This window comes from Pelophylax lessonae (genome assembly GCF_965119305.1).
Source record: "Pelophylax lessonae genome assembly, chromosome: 8".
NCBI lineage: Eukaryota > Metazoa > Chordata > Amphibia > Anura > Ranidae > Pelophylax > Pelophylax lessonae.
In genome coordinates this window covers 149,351,935-149,364,738 of record NC_138775.1, presented here as the reverse complement: position 1 = coordinate 149,364,738, position 12,804 = coordinate 149,351,935, and positions in this window count along the sequence as shown.

Here is a 12,804-nt window from a genome sequence, read left to right as displayed (position 1 = left end):
ATTCCACAATGAAAAAATAGAGTAATGAAAAATGATTAAAATATATTAATGTTGATTTACTAAAGAAGTATAGGCTGTTCACCAAGCAAAGTAAATAAAAACCTGCCCCCAAAAATATACACACTACCAACGATCAATCTATATAAACTTAAAAATACATTCCTAAAATCACCAATATTAGTAATCAGTAGTGATGTCGCGAACCTAAAATTCGCCGTTCGCGAACGGCGAACGCGAACATCGGCAAATGTTCGCGAACCGGCGAACCGGGCGAACCGCCATAGACTTCAATAGGCAGGCGAATTTTAAAACACACAGGGACTCTTTCTGGCCACAATAGTGATGGAAAAGTTGTTTCAAGGGGACTAACACCTGGACTGTGGCATGCCGGAGAGGGATCACGCAAAAAAAAGTTCTTAAAAATTATAATTTTTTGATAGAGAGCCAATTATTGGAAAAATTAAAAAAAAATAAAAATAAAACATTTCTTTGGATTTAGCATCTGGGGGGTCTAAAAAGTGTACCTGTGAAGTTTCAGCTCTGTAGCATGTCCAGAACCCCTAAAAAACAGCATTTGTCTTATATTTTCAGGAATATGGCTTCTCTGCGGCTGGCTTTTTCTCTTGCAGGCATTTATCGGGCATTTTTTTAGGCAGGCATGTCATTTTTTGTATTTAGTGTCTGGGGGGTCTAAAAAGTGTACCTGTCAAGTTTCAGCTCTGTAGCATGTCCAGAACCCCTAAAAAACAGCATTTTTCTTATATTTTCAGGAATACGGCTTCTCTGCGGCTGGCTTTTTCTCTTGCAGGCATTTAGCGGGCATTTTTTTAGGCAGGCATGTCATTTTTTGTATTTAGTGTCTGGGGGGTCTAAAAAGTGTACCTGTGAAGTTTCAGCTCTGTAGCATGTCCAGAACCCCTAAAAAACAGCATTTGTCTTATATTTTCAGGAATATGGCTTCTCTGCGGCTGGCTTTTTCTCTTGCAGGCATTTATCGGGCATTTTTTTAGGCAGGCATGTCATTTTTTGTATTTAGTGTCTGGGGGGTCTAAAAAGTGTACCTGTGAAGTTTCAGCTCTGTAGCATGTCCAGAACCCCTAAAAAACAGCATTTGTCTTATATTTTCAGGAATATGGCTTCTCTGCGGCTGGCTTTTTCTCTTGCAGGCATTTATCGGGCATTTTTTTAGGCAGGCATGTCATTTTTTGTATTTAGTGTCTGGGGGGTCTAAAAAGTGTACCTGTCAAGTTTCAGCTCTGTAGCATGTCCAGAACCCCTAAAAAACAGCATTTTTCTTATATTTTCAGGAATATGGCTTCTCTGCGGCTGGCTTTTTCTCTTGCAGGCATATATATCAGTGGTGGGTGGGCAGTGGCACAGTACACTCTCTGTGGACCTGACAGCAGTCACTGGCACCCAGGCAACTGCAATTTAAAAAATATATATATATTTTTTTACTTTGCAAGCTGCTGTGCCACTTTATATATCAGTGGTGGGTGGGCAGTGGCACAGTACACTCTCTGTGGACCTGACAGCAGTCACTGGCACCCAGGCAACTGCAATTTAAAAAATATATATATATTTTTTTACTTTGCAAGCTGCTGTGCCACTTTATATATCAGTGGTGGGTGGGCAGTGGCACAGTACACTCTCTGTGGACCTGACAGCAGTCACTGGCACCCAGGCAACTGCAATTTAAAAAAATATATATATTTTTTTACTTTGCAAGCTGCTGTGCCACCTTATATATCAGTGGTGGGTGGGCAGTGGCACAGTACACTCTCTGTGGACCTGACAGCAGTCACTGGCACCCAGGCAACTGCAATTAAAAAATATATATATATTTTTTTACTTTGCAAGCTGCTGTGCCACCTTATATATCAGTGGTGGGTGGGCACACAGTGGCACTGCAGTGGGCACAGTACACTCTGTGGACCTGACAGTAACTGGCAGCCCAGGCAACTGCAATAATAAAAAATATTTTTTTTTTCAATTTATTGCAACAAGATGCTGTGCCACCGTATATATATCAGTGGTGGGCAGTGCACTGCAGTGGGTACAGTGCACTCTGTGGACCTGACACAGCACTCACTGCAATTATGACAGAGGAAAAAAAAAATATTTTTTAAAATGCAAGGTACTGTGCCTGTGCCACCCGAAATGAGTGTGGTGTGCACACAGTACAGTCTGTGGTGGGTCTGTGGCCTCTCACACACAGCGGGCAGGCAACTGCAGTATACAATAGATATATATAGATATATATATAAGGAAAAAACTCTATTACCTTACCAGCCCTTAAAAGGGCTTTTGGGGACACTATATATATATATATATATATGTATATATATAAATAAAAAAAATCCTCAATTACCAGCCCTTAAAAGGGCTTTTGGGGACACTAGATAGATATAGATATATATATATATATATATATATATATATATATATATATATATATAAGAAGAAACAACTCAATTACCAGCCCTTAAAAGGGCTTTTGGGGACGCTAGGTATATATATATATATATATATATATATATATATATATAAAAAAAAAAACACAAATACCAGCCCTTAGAAGGGCTTTTTGGGGTGCTGATATTACAGCAGTAGTGGACCAAGAACACTGCAAGACCAGGAACACTGACTAACTGTCCCTAGCTTAACAGCAGCAGCAGCAGCAGCAGCAGCAGCAGCAGCAGCAGCAGCTCTCTCCCTACTCTCACTACACACACTGCTTCAGAATGATCTAAGATGGATGCTGCCCTTGCTTATTTATAGGAGGTGGGAGGGTGTGGGAGGGAGGTATGCTGATTGGCTGGAAATGTGTCTGCTGACTGTAAAGTTCAGGGTCAAAGTTTGCCTCAATGATGTCTTATGGGGGGCGGACCGAACATCGCATATGTTCGCCGGCAGCGGCGAACGCGAACATGCTAAGTTCGCCGGGAACTGTTCGCCGGCGAACAGTTCTATACATCTCTAGTAATCAGCACTCAGCAGTAGAGTTGAGCGGACACCTGGATGTCCGTGTTCGACGGGTTCGGCCGAACTTTAAAAAAAAGTCCGGGTCCGTGTCCCGGACTTTTGCCGAACTTTTCCCGGACACTGAACCCCATTGAAGTCAATGGGGACCCGAACTTTCAGGCACTAAAATGGCTCTAAAACACCAAAGGAAAGGGCTAGAGTGCTGCAAATGGCAGCAAAACGTAATTAAGAGCATGGCAAGTGCTCTGCAAACAAATGTGGATAGGGAAATAACTTAAAACAACAAAAAAAAAAAACAGAAAAATAAAACAATGTTCTTCATCTCTGAAGGACGAGGCCCATATGGAGTAGGAGGGAGGTTGAGGTGGTGGTGAATGTGGCGGTCTCATAGGCGTGCGCACAGGGTGTGCCGGATGTGCCTGGGCACACCCTAATCACCTAGGGCACATAGCATTATCACTCTGTTTGCCAGTGAGGAGATGGGAAAGATCTTCCTCGGACCTGCTCTGCTCTATTTCTCTTTGCCAGCAGGGAGAGTAATGTATCGGGGCCATGTACATGTAGGCAAACACATGCATGTGTATTTCAACTTTGGGGTGCCTAATGCAATAGGCTGCGCACACCTATGGGCGGTATAGGTGGAAGCGGCGGTGGAGGAGGACCAGGGCCGGATTAAGAGCATCATGGGCTTGGTGCTGAGGATTTTGAAGGGCCTTAAGGGCCGTGCCTTGGCATGCACCCAGAGGAGGAAGGGTGCAGCCATGCATGCCTAATTCAACATGGGATGCTGTCTCTGAAGCCCATAAACACATCCATGCATCGGCAACTGTCCCTCCTTGTCCGGCCTTCGTGCTGTGTGGGGAGGTTCTGAGGGAGCTGCCTGGGGAAGCGAGCATAGAAGCCAGACTTCTGTGTTTACAAGTGACAGAAGAGCGGTAACAGTGAATATGGCCAACCCGGGGCCTATATAAAAGGTAGGGGCCTGGAGCTGCAGCTCCAATAGCCCCTACGTTAATCTGGCCCTGAGGAGGAGGACGAGGTAGCCAACACTGCTTCTTTTCAGAAATTTTAAATGAGGGTACACCCCAAAAGAGTGAGAAAGAGCAAAAATGGAACAATGGGTGGGTAAGGTCGGTATTCATCGCTATTCTGCACAAGGTACGGAAAAGTCCCGTGGGATCCATGCCTGGTTCATTTTAATGAACGTGAGCTTGTCCACATTGTCTCTGGACAGGCGGCTGCGCTTGTCTGTTATGACACCCCCAGCCGTGCTAAATACCCGTTCAGATAATACACTGGCTGCAGGGCACGCCAGCACCTCCAAGGCATAAAGGGCAAGCTTAGGCCATGTGCCCAATTTGGAGACCCAGAAGTTGAAGGGGGCAGACCCGTCATTCACTACATGTAGGCGAGTGCACATATACTGCTCCACCATGTTGGTAAAATGCTGCCTCCTGCTAAGACGTTCCATCTGAGCTGCTGGTGCTGCTGTTTGTTGTGGTGTGCTGACAAAGCTATTCCATATTTCAGCCATGCTAACCCTGCCTTCTGAGGTGCTGGCGGTGCCCTGGTTGCGTTGGCAACCTCTTCCTCCTCCTCCTCCTCCTCTGCCTTGTGCTTCCACCGTGGCCCCGCTGTCAGGTGGGAATGCCAGCAGCATCGCGTCTACCAGCGTGAGCTTGTACTCGCGCATCTTGCGATCGCGCTCCAGTGAGTGAATTAAGGACGGTACGTTGTCCTTGTAACGGGGATCCAGCAGCGTGGCCACCCAGTAATCAGCACAAGTTAGAATGTGGGCAACTCGGCGGTCGTTGTGGAGACACTGCAGCATGTAATCGCTCATGTGTGCCAGGCTGCCCAGGGGCAACGAAAGGCTGTCCTCTGTGGGAGGTGTATCGTCCGTGTCCTCTGTATCCCCCCAGCCACGCACCAGTGATGGCCATGAGCTGGCCTGGGTGCCACCCTGCTGTGAACATGGTTCCATCTCCTCCTCCAGCTCCTCCTCCTCATCCTCCTCATCCTCCAGAACTGTGCCCCTGCTGGACAATTGTGTCCCTGGCGTTTGTGTGTGCAGGAACCCACCCTCGGAGCCCCTTGCGAATGACTGCCCTGAAAGCCTTGGAAATGTTACCTCTTCATCCTCCTCCTCCTCATCCTGTGCCACATCCTCTTCCATCATCGCCCGAATTGTATTTTCAAGGAGGCAAAGAAGTGGGATAGTTAAGCTGAGAACGGCGTCATTGCCACTGGCCATGTTGGTGGAGTACTCAAAACAGCGCAACAAGGCACACAGGTCTCGCATGGAGGCCCAGTTATTGGTGGTGAAGTGGTGCTGTTCCGCAGAGCGACTCACGCGTGCGTGCTGCAGCTGAAACTCCACTATGGCCTGCTGCTGCTCGCACAGTCTTTGCAGCATGTGCAAGGTGGTGTTCCACCTTGTGGGCACGTCACATATGAGGCGGTGAGCGGGACGGCCGAAGTTACGCTGCAGCGCTGACAGGCGAGCAGCAGCAGGGTGAGAACGCCGAAAGTGCACACAGACGGCCCGCACTTTCTGCAGCAGCTCTGACATATCGGGGTAGTTTTTAAGGAACCTCTGCACCACCAAATTCAGCACATGCGCCAGGCAAGGGATGTGCGTCAAACCGGCTAGGCCCAGAGCTGCTATGAGATTTCGCCCGTTATCGCACACCACCAGGCCGGGCTTGAGGCTTGGCAGCAACCACTCATTTGTCTGCTGTTCCATGCTCCTCCACAACTCCTGCGAGGTGTGTGGTTTGTCCCCCAAACAGGCAAGTTGTAAAACTGCCTGCTGTCGTTTACCCCTGGCCGTGCTGAAGTTGGTGGTGAAGGTGTTACGCTGTGCGGATGAGGAGGCGGTAGAGGATGAGGAAGCAGAGTAGGAGGAGTTTGGAACAGGAGGCAAACTGAAGCGCCCTGCAATCCTCGGTGGTGGAAGGACATGCGCCAAATTGCTATCCGCCTCAGGCCCATCCGCCACTGCATTTACCCAGTGTTCCGTTAGGGAGATATAACGCCCCTGACCGTGCTTACTGGTCCACGTATCGGTAGTTAGGTGGACCTTGGCACAGATGGCGTTGCGCAGTGCACACCTGATTTTTTCCCTCACTTGGTTGTGCAGGGAAGGGATGGCTTGCCTGGAAAAGTAGTGGCGGCTGGGCACGACGTACTGTGGAACAGCCACCGACATAAGGTTTTTAAAACTGTGCGTCTCCACCAGACGGAATGACAGCATTTCAAAGGCCAATAATTTTGAAATGCTGGCATTCAGGGCCAGGGATCGCGGGTGGGTAGGGGGGTACTTCCTCTTCCTCTCAAGTGTTTGGGAGATGGAAAGCTGAACGCTTCCATGGGACATTGTGGAGATGGTTGGTGACCCAGGTGGTGGTGTTGCTGACAGATCGTCTGTTTGCGGGGTGGCAGGTGCCGGTATCACTACAGATGTGGCTGGAGCGGCCGAGACTGCAGCAGAAGAGGAAGCAGGATGAGCCAGAGACGTTTCTTGGTTTTGAAGGTGTGTACTCCACTGCAGCTCGTGCTTTGCACTTAGATGCCTGATCATGCAGGTTGTGCTCAGGTTGAGAAGATTTATGCCTCGCTTCAGGCTCTGATTGCACAGGGTGCAAACCACTCGTGTCCTGTCATAAGCACATTTTCTAAAGAACTTCCACGCTAGAGAACTCCTTTGAGCTGACTTTGGTGCGCTCGTTCCCTTGCTGCGTTGGGCAGTAGCAGGCGTAGTGTCTAGGGCACGGCCGCTCCGCTTCTGCACCCTGCTCCCTCTTCTGCTGTGCTGGTGGCTCTGTGCGACCACCGCCTCTTCCTCCAAACTACTCAGGTCACCTGCATGACGTTCAGTACATGTGGGGTCGAGGACCTCATCGTCCTCCACATCATCTTCCACCCAGTCTTCAACCCTGCCCTCCTTGTCGGTCTCCACAATGCTGAACGCCGCAGCAGTTGGCACCTGCATTTCGTCATCGTCGGAGACGTGCCGCGATGGTCCTTGCATGTACTCATCTTGAGAAATAAGTGGTTGGGCATCGCTGCACTCAATCTCTTCCACTTCTGGGGCAGGGCTAGGTGGATGGCCCTGGGAAACCCTGCTGACAGAGTCCTCAAAAAGAATAAGAGACTGCTGTATGGCTTGGGGCTCAGACTGCTTGCCTGATTTGCAAGGGGGTGAGGTGAAAGATGGTTGGACATCGGCTGCAGGTGCCAACTCTGACCTTTCTGCAGTAGACTGGGTGGGAGACAATGTGAAGGAACTGGAGGCACTGTCAGCAGCAAACCAATCTACTATCGCCTCTCTGTGTTCAGGCCTCATCACTTCTAGAGGCGTATGATGCCCTACCAAATACTGATGCAGGTTCTGTCGCCTACTCACACTTGGGGAAGGTGTTTCACTTGTGCGTGTAGCTGGCACAGATCGACCACATCCTCTCCTTGCAACAGGAGCTCTACCAGCAGCACCACGACCCAGGCCACGGCCCTTATTTGACGGTCTCCTCATATTTCTGTAATTTAAGATCTTGCCCTAGAAAGGTGTTTATTGAATAGCGGAACAAAAGAACAACAGTATCGCACGGGTGTATCTCACAGTCAAATATGCAAACTATGCCGCAATTTAATGTTTTTTACACCAAAAGGGTGTATATTGAATAGCGGAATAGGATAAAAAACTGTGTATCTCACACATACAAACACAGACTAGGCCCAATTAAATTTTTCTGTACCCTAAAGGGAGGATGAGGAAGAGGAGTAGGAGGAGTTGGGGACAGGAGGCAAACTGAAGCGCCCTGCAATCCTTGGCGGGGGAAGGAGATGCGCCAAACTAATTTAAAAGGTGTATCTCACAGGTACCGATACAGACTATGCCGTAATTTAATTTTTTACACTCCAAAAGGGTGTATATTGAATAGCGGAATAGGAAAAATTTTATAATACGGTGTATCTCACACGTACAAACACAGACTAGGCCCGGCCGATTACAATTTTTTGTATCCTAAAGGCAGAATGAGGAAGAGGAGTAGGAGGAGTTGGGAACAGGAGGCAAACTGAAGCGCCCTGCAATCCTCGGCGGTAGAAGGAGATGCGCCAAACAAATTTAAAAAGATGTATCTCACATGTACTGATACAGACTATCCCGCAATTTAATTTTTTACACTCAAAGAGGGTGTATATTGAATAGCGGAATAGGACAAATTTTACAAAACGGTGTATCTCACACGTACAAACACAAACTAGGCCCCGATTACAATTTTTTCTACCCTAAAGGCAGGATGAGGAAGAGGAGTAGGAAGAGCAGGCAGGAGGCAGACTGAAGCACCCTCAAATCCTCTGCAGTATGAGATGCGCCCCAAAAATTGGAAAGGTGTATCTCACACGTACCGACACAGACTATCACGCAATTTAATTGTTTATACCCAAAGGTTTTGATTAAATAGCGGAATAGAAAATATGATAAAAAAAAAGTGTATGTATATCACACGTACACAACCACACTAGGCCCCAATTACTATTGTTTGTACCCCTAAAGGCAGGATGAGGAGTAGGAGGAGTATGGAACAGGCAGCACCCTCAAATCTTCAGAAGTATGAGATGAACCCCAAAAACTTGGAAAGGTGGATCTCACACGTACCAACACAGACTATCCCGCAATTTAATTGATCCCCAAAGGTTTTTATTGAATAGCGGAATAGGAAATATGATCCAAAAAAGTGTATGTATCTCACACGTACAGAAGCACACTAGGCCCCAATTACTATTGTTTGTACCCCTAAAAGGCTGGATGAGGAGTAGGGGGAGTATGGAACAGGCAGCACCCTCAAATCTTCAGAAGTATGAGATGAACCCCAAAAACTTGGAAAGGTGGATCTCACACGTACCAACACAGACTATCCCCCAATTTAACTGATCCCCAAAGGTTTTTGATTAAATAGCAGAATAGAAAATATGATCCAAAAAAGTGTATGTATCTCACACGTACACAACCACACTAGGCCCCAATTACTATTGTTTGTACCCCTAAAAGGCTGGATGAGGAGTAGGAGGAGTATGGAACAGGCAGCACCCTCAAATCTTCAGAAGTATGAGATGAACCTCAAAAACTTGGAAAGGTGGATCTCACACGTACCAACACAGACTATCCCGCAATTTAATTGATCCCCAAAGGTTTTTATTGAATAGCGGAATAGGAAATATGATCAAAAAAAGTGTATGTATCTCACACGTACAGAAGCACACTAGGCCCCAATTACTATTGTTTGTACCCCTAAAGGCAGGATGAGGAGTAGGAGGAGTATGGAACAGGCAGCACCCTCAAATCTTCAGAAGTATGAGATGAACCTCAAAAACTTGGAAAGGTGGATCTCACACGTACCAACACAGACTATCCCCCAATTTAACTGATCCCCAAAGGTTTTTGATTAAATAGCAGAATAGAAAATATGATCCAAAAAAGTGTATGTATCTCACACGTACACAACCACACTAGGCCCCAATTACTATTGTTTGTACCCCTAAAAGGCTGGATGAGGAGTAGGAGGAGTATGGAACAGGCAGCACCCTCAAATCTTCAGAAGTATGAGATGAACCTCAAAAACTTGGAAAGGTGGATCTCACACGTACCAACACAGACTATCCCGCAATTTAATTGATCCCCAAAGGTTTTTATTGAATAGCGGAATAGGAAATATGATCAAAAAAAGTGTATGTATCTCACACGTACAGAAGCACACTAGGCCCCAATTACTATTGTTTGTACCCCTAAAGGCAGGATGAGGAGTAGGAGGAGTATGGAACAGGCAGCACCCTCAAATCTTCAGAAGTATGAGATGAACCTCAAAAACTTGGAAAGGTGGATCTCACACGTACCAACACAGACTATCCCCCAATTTAATTGATCCCCAAAGGTTTTTATTGAATAGCGGAATAGGAAATATGATCAAAAAAAGTGTATGTATCTCACACGTACAGAAGCACACTAGGCCCCAATTACTATTGTTTGTGCCCTAAAGGCTGGATGAAGAGTAGGAGGAGTATGGAACAGGCAGCACCCTCAAATCTTCAGAAGTATGAGATGAACCTCAAAAACTTGGAAAGGTGGATCTCACACGTACCAACACAGACTATCCCCCAATTTAACTGATCCCCAAAGGTTTTTGATTAAATAGCGGAATAGAAAATATGATCCAAAAAGTGTATGTATCTCACACGTACACAACCACACTAGGCCCCAATTACTATTGTTTGTACCCCTAAAAGGATGGATGAGGAGTAGGGGGAGTATGGAACAGGCAGCACCCTCAAATCTTCAGAAGTATGAGATGAACCCCAAAAACTTGGAAAGGTGGATATCACACGTACCAACACAGACTATCCCCCAATTTAACTGATCCCCAAAGGTTTTTGATTAAATAGCAGAATAGAAAATATGATCCAAAAAAGTGTATGTATCTCACACGTACACAACCACACTAGGCCCCAATTACTATTGTTTGTACCCCTAAAAGGATGGATGAGGAGTAGGGGGAGTATGGAACAGGCAGCACCCTCAAATCTTCAGAAGTATGAGATGAACCCCAAAAACTTGGAAAGGTGGATCTCACACGTACCAACACAGACTATCCCCCAATTTAACTGATCCCCAAAGGTTTTTGACTAAATAGCGGAATAGAAAATATGATCAAAAAAAGTGTATGTATCTCACACGTACACAACCACACTAGGCCCCAATTACTATTGTTTGTACCCCTAAAAGGATGGATGAGGAGTAGGGGGAGTATGGAACAGGCAGCACCCTCAAATCTTCAGAAGTATGAGATGATCCCCAAAAACTTGGAAAGGTGGATCTCACACGTACCAACACAGACTATCCCCCAATTTAACTGATCCCCAAAGGTTTTTGATTAAATAGCGGAATAGAAAATATGATCCAAAAAAGTGTATGTATCTCACACGTACACAACCACACTAGGCCCCAATTACTATTGTTTGTACCCCTAAAAGGATGGATGAGGAGTAGGGGGAGTATGGAACAGGCAGCACCCTCAAATCTTCAGAAGTATGAGATGAACCCCAAAAACTTGGAAAGGTGGATCTCACACGTACCAACACAGACTTTCCCCCAATTTAACTGATCCCCAAAGGTTTTTGATTAAATAGCGGAATAGAAAATATGATTCAAAAAAGTGTATGTATCTCACACGTACACAACCACACTAGGCCCCAATTACTATTGTTTGTACCCCTAAAAGGATGGATGAGGAGTAGGGGGAGTATGTAACAGGCAGAACCCTCAAATCTTCAGAAGTATGAGATTGTGTTCACTGTACCCCACAAAGATTGTGTTCACTGCACCCCAAAAAGATTGTGTTCACTGCACCCCACAAAGATTGTGTTCACTGCACCCCAAAAGGATTGTGTTCACTGCACCCCAAAAGGATTGTGTTCACTGCACCCCAAAAAGATTGTGTTCACTGCACCCCACAAAGATTGTGTTCACTGCACCCCAAAAGGATTTCGTTCACTGCACCCCAAAAAGATTGTGTTCACTGCACCAAGATTGTGTTCACTGCACCCCACAAAGATTGTGTTCACTGTACCCCACAAAGATTGTGTTCACTGCACCCCAAAAAGATTGTGTTCACTGCACCCCAAAAAGATTGTGTTCACTGCACCCCACACACAGCAAAATGGATGTGGATCACTGACACCTGCCTATCTCCTATCCCACACCACACAGCAATATCGATTGTAGTTTGTAGAACACACTTTCCCTAAAAATCTGCAGACTCTATCCCTAACAGGATTGATAAGAGATTGTAGATCGGGACTGAGTGCAGACCCCACCCCACACAGCAATATCGATTGTAGTTTGTAGAACACACTTTCCCTAAAAATCTGCAGACTCTATCCCTAACAGGATTGATAAGAGATCGTAGATCGGGACTGAGTGCAAACCCCACCCCACACAGCAATGTCGATTGTAGTTTGTAGAACACACTTTCCCTAAAAAACAGCAGACTCTATCCCTAAAATGCCTACAACTCGTCCTGCCTAACACACTCCGACCTGTCCCTCAATTCTATCCGGACACAAATGTTTTTTTTTCCTGTCTGTCCCTAAAATCAGCAGCCAGCACGTTGATGTGTGCTCTCTACCTGATCTAAGCAGCAGAATGACGCCGTAGCGGCACTGCCTCGAACTTATAAAGACTTGGTCACATGCTTCAGACGGCCAATCACAGCTACTGATACATTTGTAGGCATGGCTGGGATGGCTTAAGGCACACCAGTTAAACGCTTATTGATTGGCTGTTGAAAGCCTGCCATGAAAAGCGCGCCAAAGCATGCAAAACCCGGAAATAAAACGACCGAACACGGATTTTTACCCGAATATACAGTAAAGTGTCCGTGTCCGTGTTCGGGTAAAAAAAATCCAATTATTCGGTACGAACACGAATAATACAGTCCGTGTTCACTCAACCCTACACAGCAGTTATCTCTTCTAAGCATGCAAATGTACAAAAAAATGTATGTATAAATAAAAAGCTTTGTGATCCTTCCTTTGAATCCACATAAAGTGAAAACGCACTCATTTTCAATAATACTGACAAGCAATTAGGCAGATTGAAGTTAAGGGTCCTTTCACAAGGGCTGTCTTGTCAGTTTTCAGGCAGACCTGATCAGACCCTCCAGTCTCCTCTAGTGAGTGCCATCTGATCTGATCATGCCCACAAAAACCAGATTGATAGTGGATAGGATCGGATGGAAATGGACAGGCGTTCAGTTTTTA